This window comes from Natator depressus, chromosome 8 (genome assembly GCF_965152275.1).
Source record: "Natator depressus isolate rNatDep1 chromosome 8, rNatDep2.hap1, whole genome shotgun sequence".
Lineage (NCBI taxonomy): Eukaryota > Metazoa > Chordata > Testudines > Cheloniidae > Natator > Natator depressus.
This window is the reverse complement of record NC_134241.1, coordinates 99609862-99629001: the sequence shown is the minus strand read 5'-3', so window position 1 is coordinate 99629001 and position 19140 is coordinate 99609862. Positions and strand designations below refer to the sequence as shown.

The 19140-nt window shown below is 43.7% G+C and overlaps 1 protein-coding gene across 2 annotated transcripts in view; it reads right to left on the bottom strand.

Moving 5' to 3' along the window:
• Positions 1-19140, bottom strand: part of TRABD2B (TraB domain containing 2B) — a 407261-nt gene that overhangs the window by 236053 nt on the left and 152068 nt on the right. The window lies entirely within an intron of this gene.

Sequence of the window (19140 nt, the reverse complement as noted above, 5' to 3'; positions counted from 1 at the left end):
CTTCCCAGTGACTTCAAGTACAAGTGGCCCTCATGACTTCAAGGGAAACTGTGGGTGCTCAGCACCTCTGAAACTCAGCTAACGAATGAGGATGATGATCACAATGAGCTACCTCACCATTGTGAGGGCGACCTCATTAAATTTTGCAAACTGTTTTGAGATTCCTCAGATGCAAGGGGGTTATATACATGCTCTGTGTTTATTAAGTCACCATCATGAATGGCCTTCCTAGCAGATAGGATCAGAAGCTGACAGCAGCTCTTAAACGACAAACGGAGACAGATGCCTTCTATAAACACTGGAGCAAGTGCCCTTCCTGTTGCCAACAGACTAGAAACTAGTTCTAAATTTCATGTTGGACTTGATTTTCCTCTGACCTCCACCTGCATAATTCAGGAATATTACATTCAATGGAGTTACACCAGTGCAAGCAAAAGGAGAATCAGGCTCTTTAGATTTAAACTTTTCTTCAGCAACGGATGCACTTGATTAATATGGCAGCTTCTAGTGCCGTAGGCCAAGATGCCAGTTATCGGGATGCTGGTTTTAATTAATGCTTTGCATGTACCATATAATATAACCAGCCACATATGCTGGTTATATTAGATGCTTCATAACCACAAGGAGAGAAAAACATAACCCTGCACTGAAAGAGGAATCGGATCGCCCTTTGACAAACTATTTCTTGCACATTCCTCTCTATCTCTCTACCTGTAGTCTAGGAGCTATAAAATTTCATGTACTAGGAGTTGTGGGTTGTTTTATGGAGCTGAGGGTAGGCTTTGCTAGAGGAAATTGACTTTAAAAGGGCACTCATTTCTGCCGGCTGTTTTCACCCCTAATTGATTGACAACTACAATTGTCTACCCCTTTCTCCCTATGAGCAAGTTGGGAGCCGTCCTTCTAATTCCTCTTACAATTTACACTTAAGCGCACAGTCTTCTCTGCGGGCAGAAATCATTCTGCACCAACATTCTCTGCCTCTTCCCCACCCCTGCCTACCCAGTGCAACAGGATTCAGAAGTTGACGTCTCTTGCAGTTATATATCAGTCAAAAAGAAGGGAAGTCTTAAGAGAGGAACGTATAGTCTCCTCTGCTTTGCCTGGAATGGCTAGATTTTGAATTGAGGGAGCACAGAAGTAGATTCCTATGTCCAAAGAAAACATTATTGTATCATCAGTGGACAATGGAAGATAAAATAGGCATATAGATCTCTGGTTTCAACCAAGCTTCATTCTATGTCACCTTTCTACTCCCATGATTTTTGCCCCCCTCTGGCCATAACTAAGGATAGATCTAAATTCTTCCAGCTAAAGCAGTTCCCTAGGAGCCTCTCTGGTCAGGCATTGCAAGAGCCAGGGGCACCAGAACAGGAGGGGCCAACGGGCCATGGACCTTCCACTTTTGACAGTGGAGGGACCTGGCCCGTCCACTTTTTTCCACAGGTCCATCCCCCTGCCCCTCCTCTTCCCCCGAGATCCTGCCCATCGGCCAGGCTGGAAGCTGGAGCCTGGCATGGGTAAGAGCAGCCTAGGAGGCCTGGGCAGCTGTGGGGTGCCACAGACTCTCCACTTGCCCTGGTCACGAGGGCCTGGGGAGCAGAGACACTGGTCAGCGACTGCTCTCGGGCCCCCCCACTCCAGGCAGGTGGAGGGGCTAGGGCTCCCCGGCCTGGCTCCAGCTTCTGGCTTGGCTTGGGGGCGGGGTCACAGAGGGGGTGGGGCCTCATATCCTCATCCCCTCATCCCCCCCTTCTTTGAGGAAGAATCCGTCGCACCTGGCAAGAGCACACTGTAGTCCACCTCTGACTAGATGGTATAGAGCGAACTATGTCAACTTTACACACCATGGAGATTCCCTTACATCAGGGGAATTCCCGTCTACCCTTCTCCATTACCTTTGCACTGTTAGAGCACAGCAAAATGGCAAAGCTGGGGAACAGAACCTACCCCACTGCTTCAAAATGGTTGGACTTCTTGTAACTAGAGATGGACTGAAGCTGACTGTTATTCCAGCAACGAGCACATAACGTTCCACTGTTCTGCTTGTGCGTGGAAGAACATTAATTATAGAACTGGTTAGAAACTGGAATTTCCATTCTGTGGGAAATGCCAACATTTTGAGATGTGTTTTTGTTCCGAGTTGGAACAAAAAAGCCAAAATTTTGAGATTTCCCATGATCAAAAATTCTGAACAAATTGAATTTGGGACCATCAAAACATTTTGCTTCAATACTGTTGAATCTTCTGTTTTGATAAGGTATATTTCTCAGTGTTGGAAAATAATAATTAATATAGTCAAAATGAAATGAATTAAAACAATAAAGTTGAACCAAAACGTTTTCACCTGATGAAAACGAAACATTGACATTTATTAAAAATGAAGAGAATCAAGGCGATTAATTCCCTGTTGAAAATGTCATCGAAACTGACACATTCCTGAGAAATGTTTTGATTTTGACAACTGCATTTTCCAAGAGAAAACTGTTCCATTTAATTTTTTTGTTCAGCTTTAATTATTGATAAGTTTTGAGTGGGTGGATCTACTTGCATTGTATTTTAATAAAACTAACAATTTCTTATATGTGTCTAGAACCTGCAATCTTCTACAGTCCCACAGAGCTTTCAAGATCATGTAGATTGGAATCCCTTAATCCACAACTGAAATGCAGCCACGCTTGGGCTGGAACACGACAGGTGTATAACAGTACAAAGCAACACTACCTACCATACTGTAGCCATCACTCTGGTACCTGAGCACTCATATCAGTTTATTAATTATCTTAATTATTATTATACAAGTAGCTGGAGTCAACGTACCTTAGGTTGACTTATTGTGATGCCTACACTGTGCTGGGTCGACAGGAGAAATTCTCCTGTCGACTTGCCTTATGCTTCTTGTTCCGGTGGAGTACCAGAGTTGACGGGAGAGCGATCGCAGCGTCGATCCACCGGTAAGTGGAGACAAGCCCTAAAGAAGAGGAGCTTGTACCGCATGCTCCCCCTATCTTGAAAGAGGACCAGATTCCATGCTCAGTTTTGCCAAAAGTCAATGAGAGCAAAGAAGTGCCCAAGACTGTCTACTAGGCTAAGGTCCTGCACCAGTAAAGCTGAAGGGAGTTTTGTCATTGACTTTAAAATGCACAATAGCAAGCCTTATGTGTGCAATTTTTTTTTCCCGCACTCAGTGACCTCAATCCTGCAATCTGGTCCACTAGCACAAACTCCTTCACTCAGATGGAGCACTAGATCAAGGTCATCGGCTGGAAAGCACTTTGGGATCCTTACAATCAGATGCCCTGTATAACTGCAAGATGCCCTCTCACGTTAAATAAATCAAGCCATCACGTATTCATAGCTGCAGCACCCAGCCTAAAGAGAGACCTTTGAAAAGGTCAAAAAGGAAGAGGGATTATTTTTAATACAAACCAAACCATGGCACCCTCCTCAGCCTCTCTTAATGATACCGGCTGTGGTTAAGAACATTAATTGCTTGGAAATATGACATGTTAGATGGGAAGACAATTTCAAAAGAGCCTCTGAATAGGCAAAAAGTCTGAGAGGTATTTTTCTTTCCTGGTTTCACAAGCTCCCTTTCCATATTTTATTTTTTTGGCTGGCGATCTGGCCAAGTCTCCTTACATCATGATTTGCTCAAAAGAAAGGGCAAATTGAGAAGGGAATTAAAACAGTCGGTCAAGCAGAGGTTTTCCCCTCTTTTAACCAACAAAACTTATTGAAGGCGCTGAAAAAGCCACAAGTCTGGTGGATTGGAAACGCTGTTAAATTTAAACAGAAGCAAAGTAATTAATACATCTTTAAAATGCATTAATATTTTTTTAAAGGAAAGAAATACAGAAAGGATATCAATAAACATTCTAACAAAGTCAGGATTGTTAACGCCTTCTGCAAAATCGAAACGCACTTCCCGCCACATGAAAGGGAAGACTATGAAGAACCAGATGTACGTAGTGTTAAACTCAAGTACAAAGAGTAAGGGCATGGGCTGAAGGCCCAGTTATTGGACCACATCTTGAAACTCTTACCCAGGGTTTGAGTCTGCGACCCCTTACTGGTACTGAATGCAATTCAAATCCATGCACAAGCCCAGGGAGCTTATGGGGTATATAGACCTTATGATCTACGTTTGGGTGAATTTCGCCCATTGAGTAGTGCTTTTGTAACCCACTGCACGTGTTTGTTATAGGTCCCTTTCTGTGCCAAATCCACAGAGCACCTGCTAGGGGTCCACAGTTCTTTAGCTCCAGCTGTATAAGCCCATTCTTCTAGCTCTGGAGATCCCTGGTTCAGTTCTTCCTGTCTTGGCCAAGACATTGGCCACCATGTCCGAAGAGCCAGGGCACTCACATGTGGGTGAAGCTCACACCTGGGCAGAGGGCCAACACAAGACCCACACAGACCACTTACCCTCTGTTTGAGGGCTGAAGGAGGAAATAAGTGATGTTTTTGCTTTGTTTCACCCCTCTGCCTTGGGATGACTTTCACTGGCAAGTAGTTCCAATGGGTTCATAGAATCATAGAATATCAGGGTTGGAAGGGAATCATAGAATCATAGAATATCAGGGTTGGAAGGGACCTCAGGAGGTCATCTAGTCCAACCCCCTGCTCAAAGCAGGACCAATCCCCAATTAAATCATCCCAGTCAGGGCTTTCTCAAGCCTGACCTTAAAAACTTCTAAGGAAGGAGATTCTACCACCTCCCTAGGTAACGCATTCCAGTGTTTCACCACCCTCCTGGTGAAAAAGTTTTTCCTAAGATCCAACCTAAACCTCCCCCACTGCAACTTGAGACCATTACTCCTTGTCCTGTCCTCTTCTACCACTGAGAATAGTCTAGAACCATCCTGTCTGGAACCACCTCTCAGGTAGTTGAAAGCAGCTATCAAATCCCCCCTCATTCTTGTCTTCTGCAGACTAAACAATCCCAGTTCCCTCAGCCTCTCCTCATAAGTCATGTGTTCCAGACCCCTAATCATTTTTGTCGCCCTTCGCTGGACTCTCTCCAATTTATCCACATCCTTCTTGTAGTGTGGGGCCCAAAACTGGACACAGTACTCCAGATGAGGCCTCACCAATGTCGGTTCAGTGTAGGGTGACCAGATGTCCCGATTTTATAGGGACAGTGCCGATTTTGGGGTTTTTTTCTTATACAGGCTCCTATCACCCCCCACCGCATGTCCCAATTTTTTGCACTTGCTCTCTGGTCACCCTAGATGGGATATCGAGGAGTAGAGTTAAATGGGTGTAGTGTCATTAATTAGTACTACTTGGTTAGTAAGGTTGGCAGAAATCAGTTCTTATTCAGGCAACACTCCGCTTGGGAGTAAGAACATCAGGATTTTGCCCCATGAAGAATGCCAGCCCCTTTGCCTGCATCGGTTTTCTTGCAGTATGGCTAGTTTAAACCCCCTTTTCTAAAAACGCATAACCAAAAATGCCCTTTAGTTTCTGACAATGACAAGATTGCCCAGGGAGCTGAACACTAGAGCTGGCTGGCAAATGGTGTGTGGGGGTGGGTGGTTCCCAGAGCGAGTTTCAAATTTTCATTGAAAATAAAGGAAAGCTTTTCAGCCAAACACAGACACACACAAACACCACCTTTTCTGCTGAAAATTTTGTCAGAAACTCAATATTTTCCTCAGAAAGCAGACAGGTTTTGTGAAAACATGCGTGTTCAAACCCCCAATTTTCCATTTAAAAAACAGTGGTGGTGGTGGGGGGGGGGTTAATCAGCTTTTGTGACAATAGTGTCAATAGTGACATGAGTCAATAAAAAGGAGTACTTGTGGCACCTTAGAGACTATATGAAGTGAGCTGTAGCTCACGAAAGCTTATGCTCAAATAAATTGGTTAGTCTCTAAGGTGCCACAAGTCCTCCTTTTCTTTTTGCGAATACAGACTAACACGGCTGTTACTCTGAAATGAGTCAATAAGCCCATCTTGGCATGTAGACCTTCCAATTAGCACAGAGAACACTGGGGAAGTTTTCCAGTCTACAATTTAGCCTCATATTCTGGGAATGAGGAATCTGCAGTGGAAACTTTAGGCCCTTCTGATAACAGAGTGGTTTTTTTCCTCTTTTCCAAAATGTTCTCTTTGATATGTTCTAAAACGCTTGACTTTCTCTGTTTTGTTTTGTTTTCAAAGTGCCTTACAGGTGGTTTCATGTGTTTCAAGCTGTGGATTTCCTTGCTCTTGGAAGGGAGGATTTATGGGACTTTGGGGCTAGGACTTTGGGGCTTTTTTATATGCTTTATGAATAGTGCCCCATCTCTGCTCTGCTGGAACGTCTAAAATCTTGAGCGTCCAATATTCCCTGCATCAGGCCACTAAAATTCATTGGAGATGCTACCCTGGATTTGTACCGCCTTTGGAAGCTAATTCCTTGTGCTCCAAGTTGTTATTATTTTCCAAAACAATTAAGCACGTTTCTAACCATTTTTTAAAACCTTGAGCCTGATTCTCTACTCACACCAAATACAGATGCCTTTACCTTATTGGAGCTCTCCTGATTTACACCAGTGTAAGTGAGCTCAGAATCAGGTCCTACGTGTCTAGCTGCTATGATTGCTCCACACCATAAGAAGTTAATATGTTATGCCACAACCTGCAAGGATGCAGACTAATCCACCTGTCATGTGATCACATCACCTGCCAAAGGCTGAGAGTTTACAGCATTAGTATCAATAGCTCTGTTTATATGTTGCTGATTATGTTTACGTTGGGCCGTATTGGAGGGACAAAGTCAATTCCTTAAGATGTCACTTCCTTCAGGGGATACATTATAGAACTCTTGGAAAAAAGGTTTCCTAGATGGCATTTATAAAGAATTAGATAATGGAAATCTTATATATTTTCATTAACATAGAGGACAGGAAGGAGGGGTAGGCTGAGGAGCAGGTGTGCAGAAGCTGAATCAGGACAAGGTTTGCCTTCAGGGTCTTAGAAGTTTCAAGTGAGCCATTCTGGAGAGGTTTTCATAATCTCGTGTGATCAGCCATTTCGGAGCCACATGCAAATTGGAATTAAAAAGCTAGCTCGTTCCAGCTTTGAACCTGACCTAGAACCAAAAACTATAGGACAGGTTCAGATCCAGCAAGCCGATGCCAAAACCACCACTGCCCCTTGAAATACAAAGTGTTGGCTTTAAAGTGGGGGTTAGACATTTATTTAGACACACAAAACCCACCCAGTTATATTTCAATAACATTGCTAAGGTACCGCAAAAAGAAAAGGAGGACTTGTTAGTCTCTAAGGTGCCACAAGTCCTCCTTTTCTTTTTGCGGATACAGACTAACACGGCTGCTACTCTGAAACCTGCTAAGGTACCGTAATTCTTAGGAAATACGTTTCACTTTCTAATAATTTCTGAGTTCCATGGACTGAGCCTGGAAAAAAAGAAACCAAGAGTACCCTAACGATCAAAGTGCTGTGAAGGGAACACATACTGCTACGCTGCAGGCTTTAGATTGAAACTTTAACATATGGAATCACTACGGAGGTTTGGGTTTCTCTTTTCTAGTTCCAAGCTGTGCAAAGCTGACCTCATTTGAATCCTAAAAAGAGCTGGATTTGTAACTGGGGAAAGGATGCCTTGACAGAGGGAGGGGTTTGAATTCCACCTAATGGTAAAGGTGTGTTGTCCACACCGGCTGATTAAAGTGGAGTTGCTTTGTGATGTCACATTCCCTTAGTTCATTGCTGCCAGATTTTGACATAGCCTTACGCAGAGGCCAGCTCCTCATCAAAGATGTGTTACATTTATCTGAAACCAAAGGCTCCAAGCAGATGTCAGTAGACGTGTTTCTTACTTGTACGGAAGACAAATAAAACCAGTGTCATCTAACACATTCTGTTCAGCATCTGTAATGCTAGCACTGCGGAGGGAAATCAAAGAGAAATGGGTTAAGTTGTTGCATATCCTGTGTGTGCAGAGACTGTTTTTAACTCCCGTGGCCTCTGTAATAAGAGCCACAGAGTCTGAAAATGAAACATTGCCAGTTGTTAACTGCAGGTCTGGTGGAAATAAAGCGAGAGATACGGGGAAAGGGAATTTCACCTAAATTTAATTTCTTCTGTGTCAAACAGTGCTACTGTATCTCCCTCATATACAAGGATAACAGATGAAATGCGGAGGAATGTTACCACAGTTTGCAATGAGGGATGCTCAGAAAGGTGGAAGAGTCTGGTTCATATTTGGATTCTGAAGTTCAGGTGTTTCTTCAAGCATTTCCCCAGACCTCTTGATTCTTGTTCTGAAAAAAATCTCACAATATGATTTCTCTTGTGGAGTCAAATATTGCCAGTCTTATGCAAAACTCTCACTGAAATCAACGAGAACGTTGGGCAAAATGACCAGGATTCAGGCAGGGATTTCTAGACCTCCTGCTTCCAGAAAGGATGACTTTGTGGATATGATACTGGATTGGGAATCAGGAGCTCTGGATTCAACTCCTGTCTCTGCCACAGGCTCCCTTCATGACCTTGAGCAAATCACTTAATTTCTATGTGCCTCAGTTTCCCTTCTGTTAAACAGGGATAATACATCATAGAGCAGGTCCTCATGAAATCAATTCTGAAGCACTTAGAGGAGAGGAAAGTGATCAGGAACAGTTAGCATGGATTCACCAAGGGCAAGTCATGCCTGACTAATCTAATTGCCTTCTATGAGGAGATAACTGGCTCTGTGGATGAGGGGAAAGCGGTGGACGTGTTGTTCCTTGACTTTAGCAAAGCTTTTGACACAATCTCCCACAGTATTCTTGCCAGCAAGTTAAAGAAGTATGGGCTGGATGAATGGACTATAAGGTGGATAGAAAGCTGGCTAGATTGTCGGGCTCAACAGGTAGTGATCAATGGCTCCATGTCTAGTTGGCAGCTGGTATCAAGTGGAGTGCCCCAAAGGTCGGTCCTCAGGCCGGTTTTGTTCAATATCTTCATTAATGATCTGGAGGATGGTGTGGATTGCACCCTCAGCAAGTTTGCAGATGACACAAAACTGGGAGGAGAGGTAAATACGCTGGAGGGTAGGGATAGGATACAGAGGGCCCCAGACAAATTGGAGGATTGGGCCAAAAGAAATCTGATGAGGTTCAACAAAGACAAGTGCAGAGTCCTGCACTTAGGACGGAAGAATCCCATGCACAGCTACAGACTAGGGACCGAATGGCTCGGCAGCAGTTCTGCAGAAAAGGACCTAGGGGTTACAGTGGAAGAGAAGCTGGATATGAGTCAACAGTGTGCCCTTGTTGCCAAGAAGGCCAATGGCATTTTGGGATGTATATGTAGGGGCATTGCCAGCTGATCGAGGGACGTGATCGTTCCCCTCTATTCGACACTGGTGAGGCCTCATCTGGAGTACTGTGTCCAGTTTTGGGCCCCACACTACAAGAAGAAAGATTGGAAAAATTGGAAAGAATCCAGCGGAGGGCAACAAAAATAATTAGGGGACTGGAACACATGAGGATGTTTAGTCTGCGGAAGAGAAGAATGAGGGGGGATTTGATAGCTGCTTTCAACTACCTGAAAGGGGGTTCCAAAGAGGATGGCTCTAGACTGTTCTCAGTGGTAGCAGATGACAGAACAAGGAGTAATGGTCTCAAGTTGCAGTGGGGGAGATTTAGGTTGGATATTAGGAAAAACTTTTTCACTAGGAGGGTGGCGAAACACTGAAATGCGTTACCTAGGGAGGTGGTGGAATCTCCTTCCTTAGAAATTTTTAAGGTCGGGAGGGGAGGGATAGCTCAGTGGTTTGAGCATTGGCCTGCTAAACCCAGGGTTGTGAGTTCAATCCTTGAGGGGGCCATTTAGGGAACTGGGGCAAAAATTGGGGATTGGTCCTGCTTTGAGTAGGGGGTTGGACTAGATGACCTCCTGTGGTCCCTTCCAACCCTGATATTCTATTATTCTATGATTCTTGACAAAGCCTTGGCTGGGATGATTTAATTGGGGATTGGTCCCGCTTTGAGCAGGGGGTTGGACTAGATGACCTCCTGAGGTCCCTTCCAACCCTGATATTCTATGATTCTATGATTTATTTAGATTATAAGGCACTGGGAATTGGCAACCCTTAGGTCAAGCCCAGGCTGACCAGAATATGAAGGCACTGAGCCCAAGGGACAATCACAGTCAAACTCTGGAGAGCACCCTCAGGGAGGGCACCACTGATAAGGATCAGTACCAAGCCAACGGTCACCTAATGCCATACCCATTGCATCTGTTTTAAAAACAAATAAACAATATGGCTCCTGGTTGGGAGCTTCCCATTTCTGGAGACCCAAGGGTTGTTTCCTTGACGCAGAGGTCTGGATTCCTCCTCTGGGGTCTGGTGGCAAAGTCCAAACAAATAACCTGAAAAAAGTCTTGTTACTGAAGCTCAAACACCACTCTCTCTCTCCTCCTCCCCCCAAAATTCCTTCCTCCCAGACAGTCCTGCCAGGTTCCAGATTCTCCCCCACAGAGTTCTGGCACTTAAAGGAAAACATCAGCTGGTAGATCTCGCCCTGTCAAGGAGGGACTGCCAACATCTCCGTCTGCAGTCTCTCCTATTAAGAGAGAGAGGAGGCTTATTACATCTTGCCTTGCTTTCTGGCAGCTCCTTGGACTACATTTCCCAGAAGTCCTTCAGGCTGAGAGAGAGAGAGAGAGAGAGAGAGAGAGAGGTGACCTGCCCACAGTTCAAAGCTTGCATGTTAATCCCTAGACACCATCAGAAGCCTCCGTTTTTTCCCCCATCCTACAAACTGCTGTCCTGGGAATATTACTTCTCTTTCAGTGGCTGTTTCCTTTGTCACCGAACTGGATACCTGGAACTGTATCCCTGGAGTGTTCCCTGCTCCATCTTAAAGGGCTAGTATATCTAGTTACAAAGTCGTAGACTGAATTCACTTCCAACAAAATATAATCTCACTATAAAAGGTAAAACCCACCATTCAAAGTGACCACACATTCCTTCAGTAGTTCTCCATAATGGCTATTTGCATTGGACAAAAACTGGAACACAAAGCAACATTCAGCCTGTGAAAGTTTTCAGAAGTCTTAAAATATCCTGGGATCTAATTTTTTTAACTGGATAAATCCAGCTTGCCTTGCATTATTGCTGGCTCTCTGAGATCCGATCTGAAAGTGAGAGAAAGAGAAAGGGAATCTTTAAGAGGAACTCCCAAGGGGACACTAATATTTTTTAATAGTTTGTGGGTTATGAAACAAACCTGTGTTAGCAGTATTATATATCTCAGACTGAGCCACTAGGGTGTTTCCAGGCTCTTTAATGAAACCAAAGTACTAACACAGCACAGCCAGGAAAGTAGATTTATTCACAAAGAAATGTTTGCTAACAGAAATGAAAATGTAGGCATGGGTTGTGTTGCGGAGTACTAATGTACAGCCGTACCTCTTGCTTTACCCCTCACCATTCCAGTTTAAATCCAGTTGCAATATCTGATCTCCGGTTTTTGCTTCCACCCAAATTTATATCTTCAACTTCTTGCTCCGTTAGCTTTCAGAGCCACTGCTCAGTGACAAGTCAACATGACCCAAACTCTATGCTAAGAAAATGGTGTGCTCTATAGTCAAGGAGAGTTCAACATAAGAAGAAAAAAAAAGCGTACAGAAACTCTAGAGACCTTTTTTAAAACAAAAACAAACAAACAACCATACAAACCAGTGTGAAACAGGACCTGAACTAATCAATGATGCTCGGGGGGCAGGAGGAGTATAATTATTAATAGGCCGTACAAGGGGCCTCAGAAAATACGCAGTTCTCCTGGAAGTTTAAAAGGTCAGTGTGGATAACTAACACATACTTTCCTGGTAGTTATTATATGCAGTCAAAAATAATTCGTAATGAAAACAGTATGGAAAAAATACTCATGTCCTAGATGGCTGGTTTAGGAGCTATTTCCGTGCCTTCCAAATACCATGGTCTTTAGTCAATGGGCCATGTTTTACATTCTTCCTTAATTCCTCAAGCTTGAGACAGTCGAATCCTTCTCACTGTTTGTTACTACCAAACATGATTACATACCTGGTGGAGGGAAAGCACGAAAGGTTTCGTGCTGATCAGATGGCATGTGCAATCGGAGGCCAAGGAACAGCCTTGTGATGTCTACTATCCTTATTTTGAGAACCTGGCAAGTGTTGGGTCTTTTGCTCTTTGTATAAAAAGAATGTGAAGAAACCACCTGGGCACAGCTGGGTCTGAGATACTCTTGTTTACTACCATAGTATTTACTATGTAACTATTCACAAATATGCTAGATCTAGCTATTTACATGCTGCCATGCTGATGGGTTTCTGGCAGCTTCTAAAAACATACAACATGGTGAGTGCCCAAAAGGGCTCACAAGCTATTTAAAGGGATATGGCCCTATTCCTACATGTTCCACTATAATAGAATGAACAACGCTGAGTGTCCCCTTCATTATGAACGCTGTGGTGTTTAACTTCAAGAACAAACACATTGTCCCTCATTTATTCTGATGCAAGCCCATTGACTTCAATGGATTTTCTCTGGGGCAGGATGTGGTCCATTGTGTTAAAAGTGCTGGCATCAGAGACAGAGGGTGATTGAGTGCGGTTTAGAATGGACATCCACAAAGACTAGGAAAGAAGCCATGGGATGCAGAAGAAGCAGAGTGGCAGAGCCCTGACTCAAAGAGCAGATGCACAAAATGACTGGCACAAGAAAAGGCTTTCCATTTAAGCACAGAGGGAAATTAGGACTCATGAGAAGAGAGGTGAACCTGGCATGCAAAATATGGCAAGCACAGAGGAGGCAAGAATAGTTGGAAGAGAAGCAAAGAGCCCAGCCGTGAACATCCAGTGGAGAGGAAACTGCTCTAGCTGAAGGGCTATTTGGAAGCCCAACTATACCAGCCAAAGCTGCACCTGGAAGGACCAGTTGCTAAGTCTAAAGCTGAGACATGGATGGAAACTTGGCTTGTGGCATGCTGAACTGCTACATTTTGATGACATGGTGCACGTGAAACCACTGAAGAGTAGACAAATGATCCATTGAACAACAGACAGACAGAACAGTGCTCCAACCCGTGGCCGGGTAGCACTGTGGTGAGAACCTTGTGGAAATAACAGCTGCCTGGCATAAACTGGATTTTTAGCCGGGGTACTGCATGTACCTGAGCCAACACTACAACACCTGAATATTCATTCTGTGTGAAATTCACCCCTAGGGAATGACCGGCAAAAGTGCTGCTTTCACAGTGCAATGGCCCTGGGCTGGCCCTCTGGAGAGGGGTGAACTTCACTTTCTATTTTCATATAAATTTGCTGCAGTCATGTTCTCACCCTTTTTGGGTTCATTTCCTGAACCCATTTAGGTCATCCAGTTTTATGGGATCAAGGAAAGTGAATTACAAAGTTGCATACACAAATACCAGTGGAAAACACATTCTATGTTCCCACATGTAAGTATCTGCGGAAGTGTTTGCCCAATTGTCGGATCAGGGAAGGGAAATAAAGTCATGTGACTTATCTGACCAATCACAGCTCAAAAGGATAATAGCAAATAAACACCAGAGAACTGTTGTTCATATCCATTGAATCGCTTCTTTAAAAGAATGAATAAATTTAAGGAAATCAGAGTTTGTGGATGGATATTTCATGAGCTGAAAAAAAGGAGGCAAACTCATCAGTTACTCATTGTGACTTGTTTCAGAGGGGCAGCCGTGTTAGTCTGTATCCGCAAAAAGAAAAGGAGTACTAGTGGCACCTTAGAGACTAACCAATTTATTTGTGACTTGTTCACGCAGATGAAGTAGAGCAGAGAAGGACAGGATACCAGACTAGCCGAACTAGAATTGGAGCTAGAAATCCCATGAACTGGCCGGCTTTCAACATGAGCATTAGCATTGCATGAGCATAGCGATCTAGCTATTTACTGTGCTCTTCACCCTGGAACGTGCAGCATCTGGTTAATAGAGTAATTAATATAATTAATTAGTTCCTTATAGTGCATTCTCAAAGGCTGTATCCCTTCCATTTCTTCTGACCCTTGGGGATACGCACATTTTCCTGAGATACAACCTACATTTTCCTTTGCGTAATTAACTATTGGAATGCTTGTGGTCTATGTAAGCTGTCTTCAGGTTCTACAAAAGTCATTGGGCCAGATGTAGAGCTGCCAAATCACTATAGAGTTCATTGATTTCAAAAGAGTTACCTGGACTTACAACACTTAAGGATCTGAGCTATTAAGTGATTTCCCAGCGATTGCCTGTGGAATATGGCCTAAGTCAGGACTAGGGAATTTTAGACAAAACGAAGAAAGTTTGTAAAGATACATACATATATTGCAGTTTGATATTGTTTGTGCTAGATATTTACTAGGTGATGAAAAATTCAATAAATAGACCCGAGGCACGTATATGATGGACTGGTGACGTCAGCTTTTGATTTTGCCAGTGATGAGCAACCATGTACAAGAAACTTATGGAGAAACATGGCAGGTGAGATTGGAAATTTGGCTGCCAATCTTGGTCTCCAAGAAAACACAGGAAAGACGTTAACACGGGTGACAGGGATGTGAATGAAAGAATACTTGCAGGGAGAAAGAAAATCAGTGGTCACTAGGAGTGCTTCTCAAAAGCTCCATGGCTGAAAATGGAGAGGTTGGTAAGGAAATCCCCATATCTGAAGCCAAAGCAACCAGTGTTTAAGGCTATACCTCATCTGGAAAGGCCACGAACACTCCCTGAATTAAAATACAATTGTCTTCCCTGATAACATTCCTGGTCAGTCACGAGTAGATATGGGCCTGACCCAAACACCCTGACTGCAGCTGGTTGAAATGTTTCATTCAAAACACTTTTTCCAGTGTAAAATTATTTTTCCATCAAAATAGAAATGTCCAAGGGAAATGTCCAACTCTGGCAAATTTTGTCCTGGGTTTCGCAGAAAAACTGAACATTTTCTGCAAAAGCCTGATTGATTTTGTTTTTTTAAAATCTGCTTAAAGTTTTTCAGTATTAGGTTGCAAAAAACTGAAATTTGAGAGCTTTGGAGTTTTTGGTTTTTAAATTTTTGATAAAAATCAAAGCTCTTTTGTTCTCATGAAAATTTGTTCACAGAAACAAAACACAAAACAAAAAAACAAACAAGGAGAAAAAACCCCACATGTCCTGACTAATTCTAACCCTAATATTTTAGAGCATGTCTGAATTTTGTAGTTCAGGTCTTTCAGACCTGTGAATTGAAAGCAGTCCATGACAAGAAGACGGAAGCATACTCTCAGTGCTTTCGAGTCTCCTGGGGATTAGAAAGAGAATGACAAATGGCAGTATCTGGAGTTAAGTGCCAATGCTGGCACAAGAAGAAATGGATGTGAACTGTGAATTAATATGTTTAGGCTTGAAATTAGGCAAAGGTTGCTAACCATCAGAGGAGTGAAGTTCTGGAACAGCATTCCATAGGCAATGGTGAGAGCAAAAAACCTAACTGGTTTCAAAACTAAGCTTGATAAATTGATGGAAGGGATGGTGTGATGAGATTGCCTGCAATGGCATGTGGCCCGTCTGTGACTGCTGGAAGCAAATATCCCCAGCTGCTGTTGATGGGATACTAGATGTGGAGGGCTCTGAGTTACTGCAGAGAATTATGTCCCAAGTGTCTGGCTGGTGGGTCTTGCTGACACGCTCAGGGTCTAACTGATCACTATATTTGCAAGTATCTGGAGTTCCCCAAGTCAAGTTGGCAGAGACCCTGTGGGTTTTTCACCATCCTCTGCAGTATGGGATACTGGTCACTTGCTGGTTTAAACTAGAGTGAAAGCTGGCGTCTCTGTAACTTGAAGCCATTAAATTGTGATTTGAGGATTTTGGTAACATGGTCAGAGGTTAGGGGCCTATTACAAGAGTGGGTGGGTGAGGTTCTGTGGCGTGCGATATGCAGATCAGACTAGATGATCACAATGGTCCCTTCTGGCCTTAAAGTCTCGGAGACTATGGCATGTCAAACTAGCACCTATCAGATGATGCTTACTTGGAGAACTGACCCACAGACTCAGCACTGAATGGGTCTGGAAGCTAAATCACTCTCAGCCCATAGAGGTGGTGCTTCTAGGTCAAGTGTGAAGTCCTGATCTTACTTGTATGAGCAAAGACTAGGAACATGAGACAGGTTTGCAGGATCAAGTTTACGCTTCAAGCTTTGGCCCGAGATAGCGTTACATAAAGAGAGCGTGCACCACCAGAGCTACAATGAAAGGTGGTCGCTGCATGTGTAATGGGACATATAATACCCTGCCTGTTCAGACTAATCCTTTGCCAGGCATAGGGACCTGCCTTAAACTCTTCACTAGAAGTCAGTGGAAGTTCTGCCTGAGTAAGGAGTACAGGATGGGGTCCTGCATTGCTTAAATCCACCCTGTGTCTAGTTATACCAATAACAGAAGGTCTGACATCACAAACGCCGGTATTTTAAACTTTTTTCACCTGAAGTAAGTTGAAGCTACAAAGAAACAATAAAATAAAACAACAACAACACCACTAACTTCCTGATGCCCCAAATCAAATTCAGGCTGAATGGGGTTTCAGAGGGAATTTTTATAGCTGAACTAGAAACCCCCTAAAAGAAAAAAAAAAACAACCAAGTTTATAAAGGAAACACTGACCCAGCCTGACCTTCAGTGATGCAGAAGCTAGAAGCATAAGAGCTGAACAGTAAATCTCAGCTGCTGTAACTCTTTAACCAACGCTTTGTCTCTGCGACACAAGATGCAGTCACCCTATTTGCCAGTGCATTTGTCATCATGATGCCTCAATCTCACATTTCGAGTAAGCAAAATTGTACTGATCTCTCTGCCCTTATTCAGGGTAAAGACCCAGTGAAGCAAAATACAAAGGATCGGGCCCTCGATAGGATGACACAAGGTGAAATTAAGAGTATTGTTATGACGGTAGCACCAATAGAATCAGGGCCACGTGGTGGTAGGCTCTGAGAGATGGACTTGGTCCCAAAGAGTTTACAATTAAAAAAAAGACAATGGATTGACAAAGGGACATAAACAGAATAGCTCCCTTGACTTCTTACTCCATTGACTTCAATTCAACCGAAGACCGATTGCGGATCTGACCTAAAAAAGAGGAAGGAGTAGGAGGACACATACAAGAAGAGGTCTGGGTAAGGACAGGCATGTGTGTGGTTTGATTGTTTGTAGGGACTAGAACTATCAATATATGAAAGGTGGGGGAATCTAATGGAGATATCCTCTCTTTGGATATTAGGAAAAACTTTTTCCCTAGGAGGGTGGTGAAGCACTGGAATGGGTTACCTACGGAGATGGTAGAATCTCCTTCCTTAGAGGTTTTTAAGGTCAGGCTTGACAAAGCCTTGGCTGGGATGATTTAGTTGGGGATTGCTTCTCCTTTGAGCAGGGGGTTGGACTAGATGACCTGAGGTCCCTTCCAATCCTGATATTCTATGATTCTGTTCTATGATTCTTTCTTAGCTAAGGTGGAGGGGGAGAAAGGGCACTCTATACCAGCCATTCTAAGCCTGGAAGAAGGGCAGAACATACAGGAGTGGTCCACAGACTACAGAATGGAGAGGGAAATGTTGCTTCAAGTGGTTAAAATATCTTCCATTTTCCGTCACATTGTGACTTGGAAGCAGCACCAGACTCTTTGTGCGCCAAGCGTCCCGGGGCAATAAAAAGGGAAAGGAGGGCTGTCTTTTATTAGCATCAACCTGACATGAAATTGGCCATTTCATTCCTGTTAAAGTCAGGTCACGAGTGACCTCACTTTCTAGCATGCTCTTTTATGTCATTGTCCTAATATACAGAGAGCAGTTGGCAAGCTGTGCTTCCCAGTTTCACAGAAAAACAACAGATACGTTTGAGAAAAACATAACCACAAACATTTCGATATATTTTAATATGGCTCAGGATAAAAGCCTCTTTCCAAGGGTCTAATGATTTTTCTTTAAAAGGCAAGTAATAGTTATTTTAGAATTATTTATTTGCAAGATATCAAGCAAAACCTAAAAACAATATCCAGAAGATTGTTTCTCTTTTTTTCCTGCTTTTTAAGGTAGATTTAATGATGGTGAGAGGTGCCAGGTTGAAATCCTTGGATTATTGACAGTTGATGGGATTTAGACTCGTATGTGCTTAGATCCCTTTTGAAAATGAGATCTAAATCAGTTAGGAGCTGAGCAGTGCCTGAATACCTTTAACAATCTGGGGCTCTGAGTCTAAACTGGTAAATGGAGATGACGTAACAGTTCGAGCCTCTCCTTTGTCAGGGCAGAGATTGTGTCTTGCTCTGTGAATGTACAATGTTTAGAATGATGTGTCTCAGCTGGGCCCTCTGGGTGATGGTATAAAGTTAATAATGCTGTTTTAGAACTACATTGCAAACTGCCCTCATGTCCTTTTGTCATGTGACCAGAACGTGGGCGGTCATAACTAGTGGCTGGATCAGGAGTCAGGCCCAATGGTCAGGGCAGGAGTGGGTAGGAATCAACGCCCAAGGTCAGAGCTGGAGTCAGAGGGCAGGTGCCAGAGCCACGGGTCACAGCTGGAGTCAGTACGAAGCAAGTTGGGAGCACGACTGGGTCCCAGGCGGGAGCAGGGCCGGGAACAAGCAGGCAACATATGGCAGCCATGGGTGAATGCTCTGAACAGCTGCCAAGCTGCTGCTGCTGGGGCTAAGAGCCTGTCTGCTGGCTTTTTCCAAGCAACCAGCTGCAGTGTAGCCAATTAGGCAGCCTACTATAGGCCAGCTGGGTTAGGTTGCCCGGAGACTGGCTTTGCTTCAAGGCCCTGCTTCCTGACCGCTGCTTCCCATTCATATACCTCAGTCCCAATTGGGAAGGCCCAGCTCGGTGGGGGGTTAGACCAGATGACCCTTGTGGTCCCTTCTAACCCTAGGATTCTGTGATCTCTAGGCAGTGATCACGTTCACTTTCAGTAGATCTCTTTTTACTGAGACTGACGAGAAAGGTTCCAGGAAGTGCAAACGCACCAGTTGTTTCTGTGATCTTATATACAGCAAGGCCCAATACACTTAGTAGCAACTTCTGTTTCCTGCTAATATGGGCTGGGTTTGAACAAGCCATCTAACGAGCTAAATCTCCCCAGATCTCTTAGCGACACTTCCC